Below are 23,002 nucleotides of genomic sequence, written 5' to 3'. Positions count from 1 at the left end.
ATGATATGTTATTTGGCATGACAAGTACATGTATACGTAGTTTCTAATTTGAATTACGCATATTTTTATAATATGAATTTTTGAACTTTTTCGACTAGAATGTCGGGAAACTTCCAAATGAATCATGTTAAATAATATTTAAAGATAAAATTAATTCAATCAAACTATGTATCAGTGGTAGAAATATTTCTCGAAAATTGTATGGATCCAAGCAATTTTTTTATATTGAACTCTAGTCTCGTTCAACCAAACGCTCGGCTGACACCGTAAATCTCCGACAAGGGTTTACGGAGACAGCCGAGCGTCGAGTTGAACGAGACTATATTGAACTCTGGCGTAGGAATACATACGACTACAAAAAATATTTAAATTGTTCGTACCATTTAAAATCTGACTATTTTTAAGGTACTTGTAAATAATTTTCGTTTAGAAAAAAATGCTTTAGCATACATTACATCGAATTCATCAATTATTTTCAAGAACTAAGTCTTGTCAGGAGCAATGATTTGTGCTGAGGTCCAAACACTGTTTCACTTTCGGTTTGTCCGCGTGACTGCATAGGAGAGTTGATTAAAAATCAACTCCCAAAAAGAAATGATAAACCAATTTAAAAGCAAGTGAGGGGCAATGTGTTAGGGGCAATCTGTGCTGTTAGATAGGGGATAAAAATAAATGAAACTCCTTGTTTCATCGACTGGGAACTTAGATTCATGCTTGCTAATTCCACTCACCACCTCTGGAATTATTTCAAGTGTGTTTGCTTTATAGTCATTCATCAACTTGTATGTACATGTATATATAGCAGTTGCCTCTGTAACTTTGCCATGTTCATCTAGGTCATGGTCATAAATAATGTTAAAAAAATCATGAAATCCTGGGACGGTGCTTATTACTCTTCCAGTAAACATCCCTTCATTAAAAGTGTGCTATACTTTTTTTCCTACGAGAAATGGAGGGGGTGCGTGTTTGGGCTCTTTTTCCATTGTTGTAGCATCATTTATAAGCTTCCGCACATTCATAGTTAGCTGTTCAATGGAGAGATGTTTACCTTTGGAAGTCGCATTAAATATGGATTTGTCTTTCACAACTTGTTTCAAAACATTAGAACGGAAACGTAGTTGTGCAACAAGAGCTTTTCTTTTCTCGGATACCTTTGGAATAGACTGGAACATCTGTTCCATCGTGGTGTTGTTCTGCCACAATCCATAATAAATTATTTGAGATGTTTGTTTTTCCCTTTTTTTTATAAAATCTCTCCTTCCTTTTTACTAGATCTTCTTGCTTTTTTCTCCAGTCTTTGTCTTTCGATTTCTCTATATCTTTCTTTAAATTTCTCTCTTATTTGTCTTCCTTGTGTTTTTGAAATATTCAACAAGTGGTTTTTCTCATCTAAAGGTAATTCCTCAAGGTAATTCCTCAAGCCAGTCACAAGTCTTATTAAACGCAAATAAAATAAACGCTTCGTTTGTCAGCGTTGTTGCATTTGGTCGATTTCTAATCAGGAAATCCAACATTCCGAAGGCTCTCTCTGGAAGCTTGTTGTGAGGAATAACCGATGATGTTTCTGTGATTTTTTTTTAATTTAATGTATAGAAGGCTCCTCCTGGTAGCTGCTCTTTCATTGCAGCATTTAGTATCTTGTAATATGAGGTGAACAAATTTTGTGCAACCTGCACAGCTATAACATCAATTTTTTCATCTTGTATACATAAACAATCATAAAATTTGTCTTTTACAATCAGTTCTTTTTTAAATGGATATTTATCTGCACTTATAAAATCAAAAGCACACTGTCCTCGTTCTTTCAAAAAATCAAGCAACAACTCATAATAATTATTCATATCCAAAACATGTTTATTCCTTTCAATAACTCGCCACAAAGGAGCAGTTATTAATTTAGAAATCAAATCAAGAACTTTACACTCAGCTATGACAACAATAGAATTGTATAACTGTAAAGTTGCTTTTTGCACAAAGTTGGTTGCACCATGGACATTGTCTAAAAAGTCTAATACATGGTTCTTATGACAAAATGCAAATTCTGCCATAAGGAAAATAACATTAAATCTATTACCTCTAAAAGAAATGAAGGAGTTCATCTCCTTTTTGTCTCTACAATAAGTACAAAAATCTGCATAAGAACCATTTCTTTCATCGACACCTTTACCAAAACATTTGGCACAAAATCTTAAGAAAGTAATAGTTTTGAAATATTGACATCATCATTTTCTTCAAAGTCTAAAGAATAAAAATCTTTAAATGACTTTGAACTGTTTATTTTTTCACACATAGATTCATAATTCTTAAGAACAGATGATGAGGACTCTGCAAAGTTTACAAGCAAGTGTAACCCACAGAAAAAATTGTTCACTCTACAACAAGCATCTTGCTGTTCAAAATCTAAATCATCCCATGATTTCAAAATCTGTGGCATAATTTCTTTTACTAACAAATCAGTAAAGGCAATGTTTGTTTTGGGCCTGTCAGACATAAAATTCTGATGGTTACACAATATTTTATCACCAAAAGTGTTATCAATGTTCTCATTGCAAACCTCAGATATATCGGATAATATTTCTTTGAATGTCTCTAAAGTAGTATGAGATGATGTGTTACACATATCTCTTAAGCCTAAACAATACACATTCTTGTCTTCATCTGATATCAAAAATGTATCATATGTTTTGCCAAATTTGTTAGTTTCATCTGAGTACAAAGTTGTATTTTTTTCCCCCTTCAGCTTTTGCCCTACCTGAGCACTACTGACATCTATTTTTTCACTAACTATTGCATCTACAATCTGGCGAGAGGGACAATTTCATAAACTTTTACCCACTAATTTCAAGGAGGTGTTAATTACATCATTTACTTTACTTGTTGCCACATTAAGACTAGTTAATTTCATTACGGCTTGTCTATATGCAGGTATATAAGAATTGCTATCACTATCGAACACAGCAACGCTTTCATGATCATGTAATAAAGTCTCAAGGTACTGACAACTTGTCTCCAACTGATGTAATTCTGATGAAAGTTTACCTACTGTTGACTCTCTTTCACACACTTGTTCATTCAACTCATCTATCTTCATTTTCAAGGTCTCATTTTCATTTTTCAAACTCCGATTTTCTTGCTTCATTGTTTGTAACTTTTTAACATAATTACCAGAAACTTTCTGTACATCAAAAAATTGCTTGCGCATCTTAATAACCTTGTATTCTCTCTCTGAAAATAAATTTTAGATACTTTTTCTCTCTGTTTTGAGGTTTTGGTTGTTAATCTTAACTTGCTGCTTTGACCTTTGATTTTGGTTTTTTCTTGTTCGTGCTCTTTCCGTAGTTTCTTCAGGGTTTTCTTTTTTTTATCCTTTTGATCCAATAACTTTCTCTTTAAAGATGATATTTCAGCATCCTTTTTTGTTGCATTTTGTGAAGGTCTGCAGCTATAGATGTAGCCAAGGTAGAATCAGAGGATCTACTTTTGTTTGTACATATAGAACTTTCATCTAGGGTTGGACATTTAAATGGTTCTTGTAGAAAAGTTTCCTTTAAAAGGCCCCTCTTTTTCTGTGTATATTTCTTCAAACGATGCCAATTTGTAACTAAATTTCTCATATTAATAGGGATGGAAACTATTTGCTGGAACCAGTTGCACATTTTCTGTTCCTCAATGCATTTTGATTTAGCATAATCAAATAAATATAATGCCAGTTTATTTGTTAACAGTATGTCAAATTCAGAGAGGTCTTTAATATCTAAAAGTGGTAACAGTTTTTCAAAAGTTGTGATACTCATAATGGTTCCATTTACATGAATGCATAAGCATATTGCTTCTCTAGGTCTTTGAGAGTTTCCCTGGTGTTAATATATTCTCACATGTCTCTAATAGATTCCAGTTTAGACTCTATGTGCATGTATATTCCTTCTACGGTTGGTCGGTCAAATGCCATGGACATGAAATAGTTTTCAATGAGACTGAGGATATGCCTAGCTTTTTCATCTTTGCCAAGGACGAGTCGTCCAAGTAGAACTTTCATATTGCTTTTATTCATGTTATATTCATCAAAATCGCATAATGATATCATCAGTTGCATAAAACTTACTCGACTTTCTACAGTTCCATGCGTTTCCCTGGTAGTCAAAAAATTGCTGAGAGAATTCGAACTTGGGCTGAGGTTTCTCCGTCTGGAAGTCATTATCTGCTGATGCTTTCAGGTGAAATACAAGAATTTGAATCTTAATAATACGTTAATACGATAAACTTTACAAAAGATGAATTAAAACATCAATAAACTTACTGTAATTTACTGCATTTGATTTTCACGTGTAGACTGCACTGTTAGCTAGGTCAAACCAAAACAAAGGGCACGTAACTCCGCGCGACAGAAATATAGGGCATTTTTAATTAACTCGTATATCCTTAATACGCGGTTGTACTTTTTAAAAAATAATTATTTGCGATAAAAAACATTTATAATAACATTAATAAACATTACATTTTGCTGTATATTCGTGATTTATAATTTTACGCTTTTTTCAAAACTTTCGGAAGAATTCTTTTCCCGCTAAAAGTCAGCCATCAACGATTTCTCCTTGATATACAAATGCGCCAACATGTTGGGTATCTATCTTAAAAAATAATAGAACTACTTTTGCAATTGACACAGCGTACAAGGACGTAATAAGAGACCACCCGATAGTAAAAATACAACGCCATTTTGGAACAAATTTGGGTCAAAAATCGAGAGTTATCACTCTTTGATCTTCCATACCTACTGATATTGATTTCTTTCTCCGTGGCTTTTGCGCAATAAATTTTATATATATAAGGAAGTGTTCTATAATACATTGCAATTGTCGTTAAACGGTTCGGAATATTAGATCAGGAAGCACACGACCTGAAATTCTCTATATATTCTCTATATTCTCGCATATCTACCTGCTTAAAATTTACAAACAAAGTACTAGTCAGCCTTACAGTTTCCAATCAGGTCAAATATATTTTTTTTACTGAAGACCAAGTACCGAAATTTACTCTAAATACATGCATGCATGTAATTTTTTAATTCAATTTAATTGATTGTTACAGGCTGAATGGAAGTCAAAAGCTTTTCAAGGAAAAAAGTAATTCAATAGCCAATGATCTATAGGAAATAAAAACCCCCGTTTAGATATGAGTCGCTGTGGCGCAGTGGAAGTAAGGAGGCCTTGGGTTCTCGTCTTGGGTGTTTTGAATTTTTTTTCAATTTATTTTTTAGATCAAAAACCGTTTTTAATACCTTTCCCTGTCTTAGAATCATTGAAATTTGCGACAGAATATACATTATTTACTTATCTATTGTACATGTTCATGTATAATCGAATTCACTTGTTAAAATCGCTGCGTTGTGTGTCTAGACATACTTGTATTTCTTTGCATATATCTAATCAAAATCTATTCTTTGTTAAACTTCAGAAAAACTCTGGAACTAACACAGGATATACAAAATATACACAACAGGTGTATTCTTGTCCAGACGCACGGCTTTTTTGATATAAATACTTTGAATATACATGTATTTGTCCATTGATCACAGCTAATTAAATTGTCACAAAGTTAATACATTTTGTTGGTAAATTAAGCAAATTTTTTTTTTAAAAATGGTTAAAGGTGGCTTAAAGAAGTTTGGACATTATGGACCAATAAGTTGTCCTTAAAGGTGGCTTAAAGATAGTCTTTAAGCTACCTTAATTAACTATTAAGCTATCTTTACGCTTTCATTAAGCCCCCTTTAGCAGCACATACAGCTTTAAGGTGGTTTAAAGATAGTCTTTAAGCTATCTTTAAGGAGAACTTAAAGATAGTCAAAATCCTGCGAAAGTATCTGCTTTATAAAAACACAACAGTCAAAATTTCTTTTAAATGTTTTCCAGCTTTTAACACAATTGTTTCGTTTAAGTAAGAATAAACAACCTTCGAAGAAATTCTAATTCTTGATCCTTATATTTCAGTAAGCATAGAACATTTAAATTCATATTTTTTCATGGTAGTCTTCTGCATCTGTATTGATTTTACTGATTTACAAGAATCGGTACTTTATGAGACGATTAATTACCCTCCCCTTCCATATCAAAAACCTCTTACTTATAATTCTAAGTATCAGTGCAATTACCTGAACTAATTAGTATTTTATATAGTAAAACATAGCTTTTTCACAGTTTTGATGTACAGCTATTAACGTTTACAAATCAACATTGAAACCTTATAGTTCCGTTTATGATTCAGGGCTGCGTTAAACAAAATAACGTATGACAAAACTAATGAATGGTAGTTAATCACCAACTAATCAATAATTTATTCTAATGGCTGGAAAATATAATTATGGGACTTGAAATATTTGTTAACACGTGGTTTTATGTTAATTTTGTTTTTTAAAGATCATTTTACCGCAAGGACCCCGCAGGAACGAAAACAGATTTCCTACGGTGATTTATAATGGGGAATGTTGACATCTTTCTCCATTCGGAAGTACTCGGGATACCTCGCGCAATTTTTCAACGTTATCATCCGGGCGTCTTCATCTCCTTGGTAATGGAAAACCCCCTTAGACTTTTTATTTTTAGCCGTGTATTGATACCCGACAAGCTAGAGGTGGCGTTTCAAAGCGGAAATCTTGGGATTTCTTCACATACTATTGAATGAACATCGTCTGAACCAATAGGTATTTATAAATATCGAATAATTTAAGGAAATATGCGGCAAAAATATCTTGGGACGGACTATAGTAAGTATTAAATCTGCAATAATTTTTACAATTATTTCTTAAAAGAAAAATTTAAGTGTTATTTAATCATTCACATTTTACTCCATATGGTGAAAAACATTTACTTTATACCGTATTGAAAAATTATATCCCCACCCTTTGAAGTATATGCATATTGTAGATTGCTAACTGTGCAAACTGGTGCATACTATATTTAGAATGTAATGCATGCTTTTTACGCTGTAGTCAAGTGAGCATCTTAATAGTAGGGTATTGTAGTTAGCAGTCCACAATATGCATCTACTACAGTTAGCAAACCTCATTATTCCTTATTTAACTTTTCTTTCAAATGGAGCATAAACCTTTCCTACTTTGACCAGTTTTACATAAATTCAGAATTCTTCTGCTTTTCATAAAAAACAAATTGCTAGCACAAACATTTTTTTGGAAAGTTTAGAAAAATGTAACGCTTCATCGCGTCATTATGTATTTTTATTCTAAATACAAAAGCTATAACAGAATGTTCTCTTGGTCAATGGTTACAATGTCCTATCTACTGTCCTATTTAAAAGAAAACGAAAAACCGCAGTTGTTATTTATTGACACAACATTAATAGCACATAATAAAAACCAACATGAATTGATTCGAACGAATTTTGTAAATGTTGATACATATAAGGGTACATGAAAGATTCACAGTCAATATATCCAGTGTATGTAGTATTATACATGTAAATGAGATAAGATAGAGTCATCACGCAACATATCGAACATTTACATGTATACAATCATTTCATGCATATCTTTGACAAATTATAATTACGCTATGCTATGGTTATGATTTTAATGATATGCTATACTATTTTTATGATATGCTATACTAATATAATGACATGCTATGAACATTTGAAATAAAAGGCTTAATGATTAAATGTGTTATGGTATGATATGACATTTGCTTGGAAACGCCTCTGTATACAGAAGAGTTCAACACATTTGAATTAAAATGATAAGAAGCTAAAATCCACTACTGTTCTGTAATGTTAACATTATTTCTCGAAAATAAAATCATTTAAAAGCGAGTTAAACCATGCTGTGTGCTATGTTATGATATGATCAATTGCAATCATGAGATTATATGTTATGGTATCGGATTCTAAAGCAGTGGTATAAGATTTAAGTGCTATGTCACATTGTATGCTATGGTGTATGTTGTAAAATTTACATGTATGCTTGGACTGACTGAAGGCATAAGTAAGACTTTTTCAGCTGAATTTAAAAAAAAAGAGGATACATAATAAATTAACTGGGATAATCAAACAAACGCCTGTATTTTTATACGGTAACTTTTCATCTATGACATCAATTAATTTGATGATAAGACGAGGACGCCAAACAAGTCAACTTCACAAAGAGTGAGAAACTCTGTTGTCTTGGAGATCTTTACGAATCTCCCCTGTGTTGATGTCGGACAGTCGATGACGACCAGCTGTGACGCAGTACCGGGACCAGCAAAGAACCCACACGGAGTGTTGACATCTGACTCTGTCAGTCCAACAGTGACGGTAACATCACGCAGCCGGTCAGACAAATCTAAAAATAGTCATATTATAGTCATTAAGGTATGTACAGAACGCTAGGACGTGCTACTACACCAGTTGCACAGATCGGTTCAGTAAGCTTTTTAAACAGTACGCTTCACTTTTTGCACGGTTCTGTTTAAAAACTAAATTTCAAGCTTTGTGAATGGTAAGTATAGTGTGCTTGCTTTTTTAATGAGGTGGTCGTGACCTAAAGCCTTTTACTTTTTGCGATAATGATTTTAAAAGTGCTAACAGACAACATTACAGGGGAATATAATGACAGTTATCAAATGTTATAGAGTTATTCAACTCATTTTTAACCGGGTTTTCCGAAGGAAAAATCCGGTTATTAAAATGGTGAAAATGGCGGGCGGGCGGGCGGCTGCCAAAAGGGTACCCTCATTGTACGGATAACTCCTCCTACAGTTTTCAAGATAGGAAGTTGTTCTTTTGCAGATCAGTTGCACATATATCAGAGGTGTGCATATTGCTAGGATTTTGATTGCGATAATTTATGAAAAAAATACCAGCTTTTGAACTTAGTCATTTTTTGGCAAAATATTGCATATAGGGTACCCTCATTGTACGGATAACTCCTCCTACAGTTTTCAAGATAGGAAGTTGTTCTTTTGGAGATCAATTGTACATATATCAGAAATGTGCATATTCCTAGGATTTTGATTTCTAATAATTAATGAATAATTAATGAAAAAAATACCAGCTTTTGTACTTAGTCATTTTTTGGCAAAATATTGCATATAGGGTACCCATATTGTATGGATAACTCCTCCTACAGTTTTCAAGATAGGAAGTTGTTTTGTAGATCAATAGTAAATTTATCAGAAGTTTGCATATTGCTAGGATTTTGATTTCCGATAATTTATTAAAAAAATACCAGCTTTTGAACTTAGTCATTTTTTGGCAAAATATTGCATATAGGGTACACCATTTTACTGGATATGGGTTGACATGGATTATGGATACAGTTCACATAAAAGAAAACCCGGTTTGCTGTCACATTGACAGCTTTTCACTTATTTTCTATTCAGGTATTAAATCTATGTGCTCATGAATATATTTCTATATGCAAGTCGAACCGAACTTCGGATCTTTTATATGAAACGACATCTTGTGTCGACGATATTATGTTTTCTTTTCAGCTACATATATTTTGCATGTAAGAACATGCAAACCTTCGTCGTCGAAAGCAAGAATTTGTCTTGCCTAGATGCCCCAGTGGTTAGCGCGGTGGCCGCTCACTGCCGGTGGAATGGGTTCCAGAGGTCATGAGTTCAAGCCCTGGCCGGGGCGGAGGTGTAGCTCCGAAAAGGTGAATTTCTCTGTGCTTTATATATATATATATATAGGTAAATCCAGAAAAAATTCACAGTGGTCGGATAAGATATAGAAAACTTAAATGAATAAAAACACAAAGTCCGAGTAAAACATAAGCGCTTTCATTTTCATCTTCAGATGTTTTACAACTAACCATATATATATATATATATATATATATATATATATATATATATATATATATTTATATATATATATATATATATATATATATATATATATATATATATATATATATATATATATACATATATGTTATACAGATTATGTGGACATCAAGTATTTGAGAATAACCTTTAGGCAGACCTCAAATTAAGGCAGACAAAAACGGGTCTGCCTGATTTCAAAAGCAATAATTAACGTTGCTTTTATTATTAATTAACTTTGTTTACCATTTTTATGCAAAAACTATACACAATTAATTCATGGAAATACTTTTTGTGTAAATTGTTTATTATTGGTCAGAATGAAACATCATTTAAAATGTTGAATGTATGTTTTTACAAATACGCAGCATACCCTTTTGGTGGACAATGTTTAACTGGATAAAAAACATACTTTTTAAGAGTATGTTTCATGTTTTTAAACCTTTTTTGTCAATTAAGATCATGTTTTATCGAGTCCCATGGTTTTTTCCGAAAAAAAAGTTATGATAAAAAAGTCGATATATTTGCCACCGTGCCAAGTCTTCATTTGAGATATATTTTTTGTCCGAAAATGCACTTCGGTTTTTTACGATGGGTTGCGAGGGCTTCCGAACAAACATGGCTGTTTTGAGTTACGAGAGATGCGTAAGTAGGATCAAGCTTATTTAGACTAGCTTACTAAGTTTTTATCTTGTTTTCTTGATATTTATACTTTTAAACAGTAAATTTTATTTGTTGTCACACTCTATTCATGAAATATGACGACAAAAAACATGTTGAATTGAGGAAAACATTTCAAGGACTTAACAAAGTTAAACAATAATACATCAAAACTGATTAATAAATAATTAAATTAAAACAAAATATTTGCAGTTTTAAGTCAAGAGAAAACTCATTCTATGAGATGCATGCATTTCAAAACAGTAGGTTTTACATGTTAGATAATATGACGTCATGGTTGATTTTGGCGTCACCACAAAAAGATGTAGGGCCTATTGTAAATATTAGCTAATCTAGTGTAACGTTAAAGAGTTAAATAACCTCGTGTTCGTAATAATTTTATGCATAATATGTATACGTTTTCAGCTGAAAGCAGTCCTAGAAAACGATAAAGAAAAAGGTAGGTACATTTATGAAATGTAAACAAGCCTGCCCCGGCCCTGATGTGTACATGTACCTAACGTTATAGCGATGTTGAGTTGTCTCACTACTGTTATGTCGCTAGAGGCTGCTTGTTAAATTATAGAATATTACCTAAATCATATGAAAAATAATCTATTGATAATTTGGATAATTATCAAGTTTGTGTTCAAAAAGGAGGGGTTGGTGGTTATTTAGGAACTCTTCTGTTTCTTGAGGTAATAATTTTCGGTTCACTGAATGGCTGTTGAACCTCGTCGGCTCGTGAGGCTCGTCTGGGTAAATATCTTGTAATTTATAGCATTTTATCTTGAATTTCAATAACATAACATGAAAATGTGTTCTATATATGTATTATAATAATATTATATGTATTACGTAGTGGGAATTTTGAAGATTTTTTGTGGTTCTGTGTGTTTAGTGAATAAACGAGTCCAGTATGTATAGTATCATGGTATGCGGTCAATAGTAATATCAGGCATCACTTGTATCATTTCTTTTATCACTTCTAACAAATAAGATCTGTAAAATAGTGTCAAGTAATGTGTGTACATTTTTTTGAATTATTACAATCGGGTTCGTTATCGGGGTTGGGCTATCCTCTTTGGCTTGATTTGGGGTACAGAAGACGGTAAGTAATGATATTGTGCATTACAGGCCATTTTTTTCACAAATTTCTACCAGCGGATACTTAATGGTCTTGGCTATATTGCCCGAGATAAATTAAAGAATATTATTTTGTCCACTTTGTATTTTATTTCAATATCAACTGCATAGTTTGAATTTCCTCTGTCCTGTTGTCTCCTAGTATAACATGTCAAATATTATCATTAAACTAAACAATCCGAAAGAAAATATTTTACATTTAATAAGAGTAATATTAAGTCTGTTTTTAATATTAGAGTAGAATATATAATTTGAATTTGCTCTGTTCTTTATCTCTTATTTAAGAAAAATATATGAAGCTTAATTTCATAAAATATTACCAGGGACATATACTGTACATGTTATATATGTCTCTGATATTACAAACCAGTAGGGTATGTGTATTGCTTATGCTGCAGTACTCTCAGAGTGGGCTTGTATAACTAATTACACACTAGTTTCCCAGTGAAATGTTGACTATCTTCAACCCAAGATATTTACATGAACTGGTATTTAGTCTGACAAGATGAACAGCGTTTTTTGTTTTTAGGTTTACAAACCCGCCACTTGGTTTTCTGAGTTTTTAGGAAAAAATGTAAAATTACAAAAGAGATCTTTTCCCCACGACAGCAAATTTTTGATGGGATTTAGATTTTTGATGATTTCATATCGGGATCAATATTGTAAGGCAACAACTTCCTGTCAAATATGGCATGAGAAAATGTACACATTAAACTGAGGTTTAATTGTGTTTATTATGGCCTGGTTTAGTCTGAATTTTTTTCGCGGGGCTGGGAAATGCCGAGATCAACAACTTTAAAAGATGAAACTATCTTGTCAGACTGATATGTAATTTAAATTAATGCATGTGATGTCGATGCGTTGCAAGTGGAAAGAAACCGGTCACCAAGCATCCAAAACGCAGCTAGAATAAAATGAAATTCTAATATCATTTATTTAAAGAAAGTTAACATATTCTAAAGCAACATTATCTATTGATAATGTCCATGCTTAACACCTCTGACTATTCATTTATTTATAGAATTCCTTATTTCAACCATTTTATATGAAATTTTGTTTCATTGGTATTAACGAAGATTACCCTTAACAAACAAATTGGAAAACTATTTGTACCAAGCTAAAATGTTTATATGATACAACTATAACTAAACATTCTTATAATGAAAAATGTATCGACCCCTATAAAATGACAAATGAACATTCAAAGCTGTATGTCTAATATTCTATTGTACTTTTTCAGTGATATGTTTCACAGATTACATACTTTTCATATACCGGTATGCTACATCTCATGCTACACTTGATCATCACATCACAATCATGAAGTTGCCATTCATTTAATATTATTAGAATAAACATGATGTAAAAAAATGTTGTCCTCAAACAGAACTTCACAATTTTGTGGTTCGTAAACCTAAAAAAAACAATATGTGCCAAAAGTGATTTTTTTTTTGTAAAAATTCCCTCTTCCTACGGATCTTTATCATTTTCTTGTTCGTAACTTAATTGATAGAAGGCATACATGTTAACTCTATCGCTTTTCGCGGAAGTCTACAGCTTTTTACCTCTGAGTCTGTCACCCACTTACTGCTTTCATTAGGAAATCTACCGCTTTTCTTCAAAATACATATTACGTTGTTTTGATAGCCATGTTATGGAAGGCATTGTGGTCCAGAAACTTTCTCATGTTTGAAATTAGAGCATGAATTGAGTCTGGTTCATACATAGTACGCTTTTTTAAATCATTTGAATGATTAGTTTTCAAGCATGTGTGTTTTACATTAAAAGATGAAAGAAACCACTTATAGTGATTTCATTAGACATGTCAATATTATCTTTACCAAGGAGAAACATTGAAAAATTGTGTGAGGTATTCCAAATGAGCTCCAAATGGTAAAAAGATTTAAACATTTCCCATTATAAATCTCCGTAAGATTTTTGTTTTTGTTCCTGTGAACTTTATTGAGTGAAAAATGATAATTTGTCAATAAAGATATCTTGGATATATACCCTTTTATCAATTTCAATAATAACTTGGGAGAGAATGAAGTTCTTACTTCTCTTTTTTGTAAAATTTTGATAACTTAACCTATTTTTACTAAACAATGGCAATTGTTAAAGTATCGGCACACAAAGATTTTTTTCCTCCAAAAAATAAAATTGCTTTATCAGTTTGATGGTAAATGATTACTATTTTTTTTTGGGGGGGGGGGGGGGGGGGGGGCATTTGTTGATATTGCTAAATTTGTCAAGTCTTTTATATTTCAGTTGATATCCTTAATTACTAATAAGAATCTCTATTTACATAAATAGTATATAAAACTATATGCTTTAAAATATACCATACACAAAAAGGCCATGTGCAATGCCATCTCTTTCGGGTTCTTAATCTACCTCTTTTTCATCACAGGAGGTTAGCATGTATGCATGTAGAAGATAGAAAACATTGTTAGCCCCCAACCATCATAGAAAGTCCTCAAACATGCAAACACAGTTGCTGGAAAATATAAAATAAAAGTGCAATTCATTTTCCTCAGAATTTTTTCAGGATTACATTTTTTATCTATTGTTCAAATTTTTGTTTTAGCATTGATGCAGAGGGTGTTACTAACAGCATTAGTCATTTCACCAATGATACAGACAAAGATGCTAATTTGGTCATGAAGCTGAATGTCTTTAATGACAAAGAGGACCTCTGTCTGTATGCTGTGAAGAATATACAGCCAAGGGAATAGATTCAATACAATTATGGAGATAAAGAGAACCTTTGGTGGAGGAGCAAGGTAAAATATATTATCTAACATCATGGAGAAACTGAAATGTTTTACCGGTACTTGTAATTGATTAGTAACATGAATAATGAAAAAGAAAAAGAAAAACATTGAAATTTTTTGAAGATGTATTTTAATGTTAATTGTTTTAAATTTTCAATATGTTTGCCGCCCCCATGTCTTTCTTTCTGTCTGTAGATTCAATTAATTTTAAATATACTGCATGGATAAATTTTCTAGAAATGTGTAGCTAAGTTAAACAATATCTCAACTTGTTCGAACTAAGTTATATTATTTAGGAGTGAAAATTTTATCTTTTATCATCTGTATACTGTAGATTCCTAATTAACTGCGAGGAATTAATATTCACGTAAAATCGCGAGAAGCACCCTTCGCGGATTTTAAAATCTTGCTATTATTTTCTAAGAGTTGAAAACTATAAGAAATAAGGATGGAAATTCCGTGTTCGCGATTTTATATTCTCGCGATTTGATCCGAAACCACGAGTACTCGCGTAATAAAAGGAATTTACAGTATAACTAGCAGGTTGATTTTTTTCAAATGGACATCAGTTTGGTTTAAAAAAACCAGAATAATGTCAAATATGAAAATTAGAAAAATCAATGATTATAGTGCAGAGAATATTATCTTTATTTTGATTTACTCAACAGTAATTTCTAAGATGGCACAACGAGAAGAGAATGCTGCAGAGGTGTTAGATTGAGATGTTGAGGTAAGTTAAGAATTAATGTCTCTCGTATTCTGTTACAAATATTTTAATATCAAATATATATAAATAAAGTATCTAGTGGACATTATATTAATAGTGCCTGTTTGGGAGGGTAACAGTTGAAATTGACACCCCGAGAAAACCATTGTCAGCCGACGTGAAGCGGAGGTTGACAGTGGTTTTCAGGGGTGTCAATTTCAACTGTTATCCTCCGAAACAGGCACTATTTATTTTGTTATACTGAATGTCTTAATTTTAAAGAAAACATCACTGCTTTAAGATAGGAATAACGTGAATTCTAAGGCCACCCGTACGCGCATGATTTTCGCGCATGTAACAATTCGTAATGTTACCCGTTGCTAAGTGCGTTGCTAACGCTGAAGGTAATAGAACAGATTATGAACTGCGTCTAAACCAATCAGATTTCAGTATTTAACATGAAAGTATAACAAAAGTTAATGTGTCTGCTTAAGAGGGGTAAAAGGAATTAACCATTTTACTCCTAAATAGTAATAATCCTGTATCTCATGTGTAGTCAGAAAATACAACTTCAGAATGGTGAAAATTACCCAGTATACATTATAACTAAAGTACCGACAAGACCCAGCCTAACAGAGCAAACTCTAACTAAACCCCAGGTTTACTTTCGAGGTTTACTTTTAGTAAATGTTTGTCCAGATGGGGTTTACTTTTGGTCTACTCGGGGTTTACTTTAGGTTTACTAACGTTTGCTTTTATGGTTCTATTTAAACATTGAAATGTGAAGCAGACCAGTCTTTTATCTAATTATCTTACTGCCTATAATGCCCATCCTTTGTAAATTCCAAATACACATGTAGCATCTGTCTAGGGGGGGGGGGGCAACCTCTGGCAGGGGAAACTCTAGTTTACTTTGGGTTTACTCTGGGTCCACTCTAGTAAACCGGAGTAAACCCCGAAAGTAAACCTAGGGTTAAGTCTGTGTTTACTTTCTATTAGATTTGGTTTGATTGGTACTGTACCCAAGCTTGGTAATTCACATAATGATTAACTCTACTGGGGTGTTTTTTTGTAGCAAATGGATTTAGAGCAATGTTAAGAGAATGCTGGAGAGGAGTTAGATGGAGATGTTGAGGTAAGTTAAAGATATTTTAGTATCAACTATATATATATAAACAGTATTTGGTGGACACAAGTGAAGGTGTCTGCTTAAGAGGGGTAATAGGATTTAATAATTTTACACCCATAATAAATATATGTAATTAATCCTGTATCTCATATGTAGTCAGAAAATGCAAGTGTAGAATGGTGAAAATTACCCGGTAAACATTATAATTACACTATTGATCAGACCCAACCTTACACCAGAGTAAACCCAAGGTTTACTTTCGATATTAATTTGGGGTTTACTTCAGGTTTATTTTTGGAAATTTGTGTACAGTTGGGGTTTACTTTGGGTTCACTCAGTATTTACTTTGGGTTAACTCGCGGTTTGCTTTCATAGTTCTCTTTAAACATTGAAAAGTGAAGCAGTCGGGTCTTTTATCTAATTATTTTACTGCCTGTAATGCCCACCCCTTGTATATTCCAAATACTCATGTAGCGTCTGCCTTAGGGTTCTTTCGACAGAAGTTACTCTCTAGTTTACTTTGGGTCCACTCTAATTAATCCGGAGTAAACTCCGAAAGTAAATCTGGGTTTAGTCTGGGCTACATTCTGTAAACTTGGGTTTGATTAGTACTCTACCCAAGTTTGGTATCTCCAACCTATTTATTAACTTAATGGGATGTTTTTTGTAGCAAGTGGATCTGGAACAAGAAGCAGAGAAAGCTGGAGAGTATGTTTTAGATGGAGACGTTAATGTAAGTTAAAAATGAATGTCTCTCTTTAATATTCTGTCTCAAATATTTTAATATGAATATATATTTATATATATTATACAGTATTTGGTGGACACAAGTTAAGGTGTCTGCTTAAGAGGGGTAATAGGATTTCATAATCAGCTCACCGAGACAAAGTGGGGGTGGGGGGGGGGGGGGGCTTATGCTATACCCACGGTATTGGCGTTGGCGTCTGGATCTTGTTAAGGTTTTTATGCAGGCCCTGTATCTAAGTTATTACTTGTCCTATCTTCACCAAACTTGCAAGGATGATGCATCTGGACCTAATTATGGACATGAAAGACTTGGATGCTGAATCTTGGCCATGAATTTCAGATGCTGGAGGAGGTTAAGGTTTTTGGATCAGGTGCAGGTGCCCTTTGATAGCCATTTCTAAGTTACTACTGGTCCTAACTTCACCAAACTTGCATGGATGCATCTTTGCTATCCAAGGTTTTCTGATCCGCACCACTTCTCACAACCATTGGCATATCGTGCTAACAAAAGTTCGTTTTTTTTTCCAGGATTTTGATTGGGGTTTACTGAAACCGTTCGACCAATCAAAAACTACAAAGCATATCTGATTTAATCAACAATGTTTTCCTTATGTTTATTCAAGAGTGTCTCTACTATGAATAGCTCAAAACCCTTATTTTCTCGTCTTTCTGTTTGAGTCTTCATAATGCATGTATCGATTATTCAATGGTGCAAAAAAAAGTACACTATATTGTTTATCAACAGAGGTGTGCACTCGTAGATTGAGGATTTACCACTCACAGTCTTTTGATCACCTTTCGAATGAATTCAATCCATATGTAACATTTCACATTATTCCTTTTTATTGAATACACTGGGTAACTTGTCAATATCAATGTCTACAGAGGCTGCCATAACTGCATCAGGTACGTTATAATACGGCATCTTTGATTTAAATAGTGACGAAAAAATCCTGACTTTTGATAACACAATATGCCAAGGGTTTGTGAAAAGCGGTGCGATCAGAAACCCTTGGCTAGGGAAGATGGCATGGATGGTGCGTCTTGTAATACTGATGCATTTGAGCCATAGGTTTTGGATGCTGAATGAGGTTAAAGTTATTTGAGCAGGTGCCCTCTGATGATTATATCTTAGTTATTACTTGTCCTAACTTCACCAAACTTACATGGATGGTGTGTTTTATGATATATGCACTTAGCATGCTCGAATGCTGAATCTGAGTCATAAGTTTTAGATGCTGGATGCGGTTTAGTTTTTAGGAACATGTCACATTTTTAGGATATAATAGAACTATTTCAAACTTGCATAGTTGATTTAACTATAATACAAATAAATTGCAGAGGTATCTTCTGATGAAGAGCCTGATCTCCATTATCAAGAATGCTAAAAAAAAACCTTCTACCTCACACAATCTTTTTCGATAGATGTTATTATTGTGAAATGATATAGCATGATTCCAATGATATAACATGATTCCAATGATAAAGTATTGTAGGATATGAAACACCATTGTTTTATATGATACCAGCATTAAATAGAGAATAATACATATTCTTTTCCATATCACAGCAAGTATCGGCCCGAGACTCCAATATTAGCCCAGGGGCAGAAGGCCCGGAGGATGATATTGGTCGAGGGCTGATACAGGCTGTGATATGGAAAAGGGTATTTATTATTAAATTTATAACAAATATGTATTTAGTAATGAAAGTTTGACGCTTCGTGTTTCATATGATCTGGTGATCCGCACCTGGCAACTCGACATGATCCGCCCCTTTGGATCAAGTTACCGTTATAATAATATATATGTATCATTATATTTTACAGTATTGTATCATATGACATATATTGTATAGTATCATAGGATGCAATATTGTATTTTATATTATTGTGTTGAAAAACATTGTATCTTACAATACCTTATAAAATGAACATATGATTATCAAACTATTACTAACATATGATACATGATATTGTTTCAAATTAGTATACATGAATATCAAAGATCATTTACTATGATTTTCATATAATATGATAAAGGTGGTCTCACAAAGATGATACCTGGTATCGGTGAGCTTTGTTATCTTTGATTTGTTTGGTTTTTACTCTTATACTAATAAGTAATATGTTATTAATATTGTATCTCATATGTAGTCAGAACATGTAGAAAAGGCCAATAGATCTGTGATTAAATGACTGTTAGATTCACATGGTATGAATGCTAGGCATACTATATTACAAAACACATGCCAATGTGTCAGAAATGGATAATTCACATAATTCATATAATATATGCTCAGATATATTATACAAATATTGACTGGGGTGGAGGGCAACATTGATTATATTAGCCTCCGAGGGATTAAATATTGCCCGACGCGAAGCGGGGGGCAATATTGTCGTACCAAGGGGGCTAATATAATCAATGTTGCCCGAAAACACAGTCAACATTTGTTTTGTTATATGTAGAAACAAACCAAAATTAAAGAAAGTAATTGAAAACAGATCACTGTAAGTTTCTCAGCTCAACAAAGAATTCGCGAATTCAATTTTGTGCAAAGTTCATTTCCAAAATATCCTCAGCATCAAACTGTCACTGATGATATTCCACCGCCCGTAAGAATTAACATACAGATGTTCCACCTGATTTCACTTGCAGTAATTTGCAAATTCTTATATCCGTTATGATCGCAAACTGTCGCATTGCGCTTCCGTTGTTTACTTGCCTTTACTGACTGTCTATTATGACGTCACCTTGTTTTGGAGTCGCGAAGAGTTATTTACATCATCGTTTACGAATCAACAAATCAGAAGCGATTAATTGAAATAGAGAGAATATTCTCTAGAGATTATTCCTAGCCGGTCAATATTATACAAATATTGACTGGGGTTGAGGGCAACATTGATTATATTAGCCCCCGAGGGACGAAATATTGCCCGACGCGAAGCGGAGGGCAATATTTTCGTCCCAAGGGGGCTTATATAATCAATGTTGCCCAAAAACACAGTCAACATTTGTTTTGTTTTATGAAGAAACAAACCAAAATTTAATAAAGTAACTGAAAACAGCTCGCCGTAATTTTCTCACCTCAACAAAGAATTCGCGAATTCAATTTTGTGCAAAGTTCATTTCCAAAATATCCTCAGCATCAAACGATCACTGGTGATATTCCACCCACCGTAAGAATTAACATACAGATGTTCTACCTGATTTTACTTCACACTACTTCGCAAATCCTTACATCCGTTATGATCGCAAACAGTCACATTGCGCGTTCGAAAAGTTATTTACGTCATAGTTTACGAATCCTCAAATCAGAGGCGATTATTTGAAATAGAGGGAATGTTCTCTAGATATTATTCCTAGCCGGTCAATATCAAAAAAATATTGACCGGTCAATATTTTTCGGGCGAGCTAATATTACATTTATTGACTATTCGTCTATATAGAGTTATATAGTGATAATATACTACTGAATATAACAATAAAAAATATTGAGTGGTCAATATTTTTCGGACGAGCTAATATTATTAACTCTCATGTGGTGTTTATTTTTTGTAGCAAGTGGATTTGAAGCAACGTTAAGAGAATGCTGGAGAGGTGTTAGATGGAGATGTTGAGGTAAGTTAAGAATGAATGTCCCTCTGGTTTGTATCAAAATATTTGAATATTAATTTCATATGTTCTTATACAGTATTTGGTGGACACAAGTTAAGGTGTCTGCTAAAGAGGGGTAATAGAATTTAATTATCTTATTCCTATGATAATGATATATAATTAATTCTGTATTTCATATGTAGTCAGAACATGTAGGAAAGGCCTATAGATCTGTGATGAAATGACTGTTAGATTCATGTTTGGTATAAATTCTAGGAGTTCTATATTTAAAAAAACCGCATGCCAACGTGTCTGCCAAAGATGGATAATTCATATAAATATATGCTCATATATATATATATATTTAAATACACATGTTTGGCTTTTATTTTGTTGACTTTTTATCTTTAAAGCTGGACACCGCTCATAAATAGGCACCATCACACAGATACCTGGTTTATAAATCCTTCGATTTCGTTACACCAGATTGCACACCTGAAACTTCTTTTCATGGTCTTATGATTTTATGCATTTAATTCTTATTTTATGTGCAAATTCTGTTTGTTAATTATATTTTGACCAGTTTATTTGATGTTAGTATTCTCCTGACTTGAAAAAAGTGCATAAAACTTAATAATTTCATTGCGACCGAGTAACACTGTGAGGCAAGTTGTATGTCAGCACAGGTGAGACCTCTACATCGAAATACTTTAAACTGCTAAGAGTTCCGCAGCTTTTATAGGGGTTGTAGGGATAACTGTGGTGAGAGAGAAATATGGCAGACATTGCCTATTTACAAGCGACGTTCAGCTTTAATTGCACTCTCTTAATCATCAACCGTCATCCGCGATTTCATCGATGTTTTATCACTGGCCAATATATTTTCTATATATAATTATCTTAATCTTATGTTTTTAAATTTTGTTTCAAAAACATCTAAAACCTATGCACATTTTTCATTACAACAGTATACTTTTGATCATTATCTCAGTTTACTAATATGTAGTTCTCAAAGTAAGGTTGGTCCCATAACATCTCATCCCCACCCGTCCCTCTGAAAATGCATGAATTTCTACTAAAATAAGAAGCATTTTAAAACAAAAAAATCAGACATTTACCACATTGTTTGTTTAGGGGATCATCTCAAAGTTTGTTAATTTTTAACATAGGACCCTATGGGATTTTGCTTGAAATGTATCAATTTTGCACATTTTTTCAAACTTCTGCCTTAGGGATTTTTTCATGTTCTACATATGAAGGTTATTGTTATAAGGCATCAAATAGTCAAATAAAAAAAACCTTTTTCCTCCTGGTTTGTTCTAGAGGTCTTATCAAAATTTTATTTGTATGCCCAATTTCACATCAGTTGTCAGATAATGGCTAATTTTTATTTGATAAAGGCGAAAATTGTGACATTTATATTGTTATACAAGTTGCTGTCCTTTAAAAAAGGACTACAATACGTGGACCATTTGCATGTGTTTCCAACGAAAACGTGAAAGCCTTAAGATTATTAGAGATTCCACCGACTCTAGCCCTCTGCTTTTAACCACTAAATTTGTACGTTGTATTACGTATACATGTATGTATAGCCCTGACTTTTTATCTCAGAATTTAAGGGATTCATACTTCTAAAATAATTTTGATCTATCTATGAATGAAGTTTGCATGTATAGTATCAGGCATTCGATGAATTCTACTATTTGCGCACACATTACGATTCGCACTACTTTGTTAACTATGCAGTGACAGCTTTGTGTAAATTAAAAATTTCATATTTTGATGCATTTTTCTTGAGATTCAAACTTTTATAGTGAAATAATTATTCAATCATACTTACATGCTTAAAAAATTTAATCGGGAAGTTCTCTAGCCTCGACTACCTTAAATATATATTTAAGTTACATGTGTATTAGGAAAACAACAAAACATTGCAAATTATGCTATTTGATGCATGTAGTAGTTTCGGCATAACATTAACTTATTTCATAATACTGATAGTTCATATCACATGCCAATCATTTCTTGAAAAGGAATACTTTGTTTCTGTACTGTTTACCGACAACTTTACAATTACAGCGCCTTTGAACTTTTATGTGCATATGGCACAGAATCCCGATCCCGATTCAGATAAACGTGTTAGCCTGGTTCCCTGAGCTACCCATTACGCACAGGGCCCAAGCTAGCTCATGCGCAGGCTGAATTTTCCCCATAGCATCCGGTTTAACATCGCTTATATACTTTTTGCGTGGACCTAAGGGTCCACGCAATTAAAGAATTATTAAATTTTATAAAAGATCATCAACTTTGATTTTCATAAAATAATAAAGATAGTCTCATGTGGGTGATGCCTCATCCCGGTAAGCTTTGTAATTTATAATTACCTTTGCATATGTTGTAGAATAAAATATTAC

The 23,002-nt window shown here is 33.0% G+C and overlaps 1 long non-coding RNA gene and 1 pseudogene across 3 annotated transcripts; one reads left to right on the top strand and one right to left on the bottom strand.

Moving 5' to 3' along the window:
* Nucleotides 1-23,002, bottom strand: part of LOC128169979 (uncharacterized) — a 45,496-nt pseudogene that overhangs the window by 9,404 nt on the left and 13,090 nt on the right.
* On the top strand, nt 9,950-21,456 carry LOC128169980 (uncharacterized). Of its 3 annotated transcripts, none has more exons than XR_008241641.1 (6): nt 9,950-10,947; nt 14,221-14,416; nt 15,076-15,137; nt 16,189-16,248; nt 16,913-16,975; nt 20,553-21,456. It is a non-coding gene; the product is annotated as an uncharacterized LOC128169980 (long non-coding RNA). The 3 variants fall into 3 exon arrangements; XR_008241643.1 differs by lacking the exon at nt 9,950-10,947 and adding an exon at nt 11,584-11,598; XR_008241642.1 differs by lacking the exon at nt 16,913-16,975.

This window comes from Crassostrea angulata, unplaced genomic scaffold (assembly GCF_025612915.1).
Source record: "Crassostrea angulata isolate pt1a10 unplaced genomic scaffold, ASM2561291v2 HiC_scaffold_271, whole genome shotgun sequence".
In the NCBI taxonomy this organism is placed as follows: Eukaryota; Metazoa; Mollusca; class Bivalvia; order Ostreida; family Ostreidae; genus Magallana; species Magallana angulata.
Note: the sequence above shows the minus strand (reverse complement) of the source record. Positions and strands in the feature narration are given on the sequence as shown.